Raw genomic sequence first — 6,000 nt, 5'->3', positions numbered from 1 at the left:
GTCAGCTTGGCTTACTGAGTAGATTGAGAAATAGTCTCACTACGTATGCAGCTAACAAAATCTATACCACTATGGTTTTACCAAAATTAGATTATTGTGATTTTACATGGAATATCAATTTGGCTGCTTCTATTAATGTCTCTTTAGATCATTTACAAACGAAAGCTGGCCGAATAATTTTAAAGGATTGTAGCTTAGACCATGATAAGGTGATAGATAAATTGGGCTGGAAGAGTCTTCGAAATAGATGTTCAATTCATAAGCTTATTTTTATTTTTAAGTGCTTAAATGGCATTGCACCTGAGATTTTTAATGGTTACTTTAATTATGTCTCACATGGCTATAATACTAGACAAAATGGTTTAAATATTATCATACCAAAAGTTAGGACTGAATCAGCCAAGAAAACGTTTTATTATTCTGGAGCTATCATTTACAATAGTCTACCTAGCTCTCTTAAAGAGATTAATTCTTTATTATTATTTAAGTCTAATCTCAAAGATATTTTTTAAATGTTTTAATGAATTGTATTGATTTTTACTAACATTTTAGTATTTTACAGTATATATATATTTAATTATCTTATTATTTTGTTGATAATTTTTGTTGCCCCCAGGGCGCTCCTTGATAACAGCTGTTTGCTGACGAGCTTACCCTGGTAAAACATGTAATTATTATTATTATTATTATTATTATTATTATTATTATTATTATTAACTCCCTTGAGGTGCCAACTTCTCTTTGGCGAGGAAGAAAATTTGCATTCAGATCGCCAATTAGCAATATTTCCTTTTTCTCAGTTGTGGCGCCTATAGTAAGGGATTCTTCCAGTTCAGAATTAAAATTGTCACTTAAATATTGGGAACCAACAGGAGGTCGATAAATTGCCCCAAATAAAATATTCTTTGAGTTGTTTATAAGAATTTCAAGCCAAATACCTTCGACAGAAGTGGACTCTAGGTCCCCTCTTCTAAGAACTGATAGAGTGTCCCGTACAAAAACAACAACTCCACCACCTTTAGCTTGACGATCCCTTCGATAAGTAGTAAAACCATCTACTTTAATTTCATTATCTGAGACTGTCGACTTCAAGTGGGTTTCCGTGATTGCAAATACATCAATTTTGTTATGATGTTCCAATATTAAGCGTATTTCATCCATTTTAGGTAGAAGAGAACAAATGTTCAGATGAATAAATTTAAGACCCCGTTTACTTGATAAGTTCTTCAGCTCAGGAATGGCATACTCCAGTGAACTTTCTTCGTCAACATCAGCAGGAAGAGTAGTACAATTTGCACATGATTTTGATACCTCAAATTGAGGACCAATACATTTAAGATGAAAAGGATTGCCACACATTGAGCAATTTACATAGCCAAGGTTCTTCTTTAAAACAATCTTGCACTTTGAACACCTTGGTCTCAGTGAGCGACCAGAAGTAGCTTGAACACCATTAACTGGGCCAGGGTTGAGTTCCAAATCACCAGCTAAGTATAGTAGAAACAAAGCTATGCCAGATTGCCTTACGAGTTGAGAGGAAGCCAAAATAAGTATCGGTAAAGACGGAGTGTTATGATGTCGACGAGTTGATACGACACGTGTTGTACTTGTACTACCAATAATGTCGTACAAAGCACTCTTCTCCAGAACAATTCCAGTAGAAAAATGCTTCACAGGATATTTACCATGGAATGAACAATTAAAAAGAGCGTAAAATATAAAAAATATATATAAAATTAAAAATATTTTACGGAGCCCCCGTTCTGCGTGGCCACTCGTCATCTTGCTTCTTCGAAAAATGAAGCTCCTTCTATGAATTTGTACGTACGTAGATCCATAAATTTCGAATTATTTACCGAGTGAATACAAGGACTGTACAAGTTGAATTTTCTTCAATCCATGAAGATAGCCGGTCTCAAAAAACTACTTGTTGTTGCTTTGAGAGACTTTAAAGCGACATAATTTGGACTTAAAACTTGCACAAGATATATATAAGCAAAAAGGATCTTTAAAAACTTCTCCACTCTTTCTCATGTTTGACGAATTCCGAGTATTCCCTCCAACTATCAGATGCGGCCCTGCGATCTTTTAGCCAGCGTCTGCATAATTCCCAGCTGCCTTGAAGTGGGTTTCACATTACTTTATCGGATCGCGTTCCAAACTATGATATGTTCGGAAATTTCGAAGGTCGGCGCCAGCTTCGGAACTTCAAAGTAAAGTTTGTTATGAACTTCTGAACTTCCCGCCGAAGTTCGGAACTTAGTTCTCACCGAGGTTCAGAACTTGGCTAGATGGATGCAGATGGATAGAGAATTGGTTCAGTGGATGTCCGGCACTTTAAAAAAACAGGATAGACAATGATTCCTACGATCTTAATCTTATTTCAAATACGCTGAAAGCAAATCAATTTACTAGTCGATTACAATTGAAATTATTAAAAAAAGAGCAAGTGGACATGATGTTCCAGCAAGACTTGTCTCTTGGCATACGCGCTTGGCTTTGTTTGCTTTCAGTATTCGACATTTACAGAGAAATCCTCGGTTCTTGCTATTCTTGCTCGTAGTATTCCTATTTCCATCATGTCTTGGTTCTATTTTTCCGGTCTTTACGAGGTTATCTTGATAGGTTAAGTTTTGCCATCTTGGACGCTCTTCTAAATCTGCAACAGGTCAGCGGTTTCCCCCGTGACGTCAATGCGCAATCGGTGTTTATTAGGAACACAGAGGAGGGTGGTCAAGGCGCGTGGACTATTGTTAGTTAAAAGTTTCATTACGCTTCATTTGCATCTGACCGTCGTTGTGCGAACATTTCATGGAGAAAGTATTATAAAAGTATTATATTATTTACCGCTATATATAATATGAGTAAGCTTGAGCCCGTCAGATACCGCGCGCTGTGCTGAGGGCTTAGCTTACAGGACTTACAGTTGATTATTGCTCGAAAAATGGATTGGTTGAGAAACGCAATGCTAAGGCGAATGTTTCAATTTTGCGGGTAAGGGTGAAGAATTGTTTCGACAGTACAATTTCACTTTCCGTTTCCGGTGTTACCAGTGACTTGCAGTGCACATTGAAACATCACGTGACTAAAGTTTCTTCCCTTTCAATAATATTACGCACAGCGCGCGGACTCAAGCCTACTCATATTATGTACAGCGGTAAATAATATAAAACAAGATGGCGGAGCGAAAAGACATTTTCGTAATCAATGAAAGATAAGTGGGCCCGCTCTGCCCCCTGTGCGTTTGGTGTGGATTTTCTTGCAGTTGGTGATTTCCTACATCTACTCTGTGTAGACTTTCGATTTCTATGATACTTGTACAGTGAAGTCTTTGCCATTTATAACGATAAAACTAGTTGGGGGCTACGTTAGCTTCACTGACAACACTCGCGAACAAAGGATTGTTTGTTTTCTGACTACCAAAAAATCTGAGAACCAAATGGCAAAATCTGGCCATTGACCATAAGGGCTGTTACTTGATGCAAAATAGTGCTAAGTAGTGGATATTTAATTTGATAACTTTATTTAAACGGATATGCGATTAATTGAGTATTAGAACATCGGAGACAAACTAACTAGCAAGTCAGGAAGCGAGTTAGGAAGCGAGTTAGGAAGCGAGTTAGGAAGCGAGTTAGGAAGCGAGTTAGGAAGCGAGTTAGGAAGCGAGTTAGGAAGCGAGTTAGGAAGCGAATTAGGAAATCATACATTCTAGCCAAGATTGTCTTAAGGTGACTAGCTACTTTATCAAGAAATCATTACAAAATTTTCTTAGAAAGATATTTTATAGAGAGTTTAACGCTGATTTCAAAAATGAAAAGAAAAATTGGCTGTCCTGAGCTTGTTTTCAAGATAATGAATTTTGAATACGGCTATCTTGACAGGTTTTGAAAAGAAAATTGCCTGCGGAAATCAACCTTTTCACAAAACAATTCATAACTCACAAATTAAAAACTCTACATCTACTTTAAACACTATTTTCTAAGAACTAACTAAAAATATCTGAAAGTTTAAAAATAAGCTCAAATTCCAGCATGTTGTTAGCTAGATGAACCAAAATCGCAATCAAATGAGGACATTAAAACGCTTTTTTTTCCATTCTTTTTCCGACTTGCTTTGAATAGGGTATGAATTTTTTACTCTCTAGTGTCTTTTAAGAATAGGCACAGGTTTTTGTAACCTCTGGCGGCACATCTCTATCCAGAACCGGGTCGACTACAACCCCCCAGGATCCCATTGTCTAATAACCACTATAACCATTACTAAAAAGGTAAATTATACACAGTGAAAAAGATGAAAAAACTTACTGACGTTTCGGACGCTAGTCCTTCGTCGGAGTAAAAAGCCTTTTTACCTTTTTCCTTTTTACTCCGACGAAGGACTAGCGTCCCAAACGTCAGTAAGTTTTTTCATCTTTTTCACGGTGTATAATTTACCTTTTTATCATTACCGTTTCATTAGAAACACCGACGCAGCTCACACTAGTTTTTAGCTAGTTATATCTTACTATTTAGTAATATTTGGTACTAAGAGTAAGTATTTGTTTCATGGTTTAGTGCGACCACTCTAAGAATTGCAAAGTTGAACTTGTTTACGATTTCGGCTCACTTACTTCAAATGAGCATTTGACTCATAGTACGAGTAGTTTATTATTTTACTTCATCCTGCATCTGTCCTTGATTCTTTTGATTTAAGTAAAGCTATGTCCGTGTGTGCGTATGCTCCGTGCTAAACATCATCACACACCAAACACCAGCTTTTCAATTTATTTTGAATTTCAATTTCTTGGGAACTTGATGTTCGAGTAGCCAGAATTACCTTCGTGGATACCAATTGAATGAACGGTAACAATAAAACGTTTATTAAAATTTAAATAATAACAATATCAACATCGTAATAATAAGGTTTAAAGTAATAAAATATCCTTAATAAATTACAAGCACTTAAGAATTGCACTTTTTATCAGAACCGAAATAAATTTAACACTAGCAGAACTGTCTAGGTTGCAAGATTTCAGTGATATGAAGCTTTAAGGACTACTAATTCCGCATCGCATCTAATTGTCTTTGAGTCCAATGGCTAAGAAAACGCCAAGAACTACTACATAAGACATCAGCTCCTTTGCTTGGCGGCAGGAGACGGAATGTAATAAGTTTGGCATACATACTTCTACTAGGTTCAAGGTAAACAGGCAAGCACAATGGACGCGGCAAAAGTTCGACGTCTTATATGCATGATGACCCAATACAATTTGAAAAACAAAACACACCTTAGAAATAGTAGGCACTGTCCTTATCCTAATCAGAGCAAAAGGTAACTTAGATGTCGATGTTTAACAGCTGCCGTAAGCTACCGATCTGGAAGTCATCTAAAATTAAGCCAGGGTCCTGCTTAATTAAAGAAGACGTTATGTAACCATGCCTTGCCCGCAAGCATTCCCACTGACAGTGGTAATAACGGTTTCCTTCGGTGGAAATGCGACGATTGCCATGGCTGTCGTGTTCGAATGTAACCAGGAATTGTCTTACTTCGACATGCTATGTTGATCTTTCAAGGATGGAATAATTTAGCATGATAAATGAAGGATTATGAATAATGTATTACTTACCAGCTTTCGTCTTCGGACATCGTGTTGAGAAGCAGACAGATCCGTTGTTGAGCCAGCAAACATGTTGTCAGCGAACGAGAAACAGTCGCGTTACACCCATAGAATTAATAATTACCGGCTGATGCAGACGTTTTACTTGCGATTTCTTTTTTTAAATATTCTGTAAATATTCTGTAAATATTCTGTAAATATTCTGTAATAAAATATCATTCGCTTCCTAACTCGCTTCCTAACTCGCTTCCTAATTCGCTTCCTAACTCGCTTCCTAATTCGCTTCCTAACTCGCTTCCTAATTCGCTTCCTAACTCGCTTCCTAACTCGCTTCCTAACTCGCTTCCTAACTCGCTTCCTAACTGGAAAGATAGGCATCCTCGCAAGCACATACCCGGCGACTA

This window comes from Actinia tenebrosa, unplaced genomic scaffold (assembly GCF_029948245.1).
Source record: "Actinia tenebrosa isolate PJP-AT-01 unplaced genomic scaffold, QUT_ActTen_1.0 utg5005__unscaffolded, whole genome shotgun sequence".
Classification (NCBI taxonomy): domain Eukaryota; kingdom Metazoa; phylum Cnidaria; class Anthozoa; order Actiniaria; family Actiniidae; genus Actinia; species Actinia tenebrosa.
Note: the sequence above shows the minus strand (reverse complement) of the source record.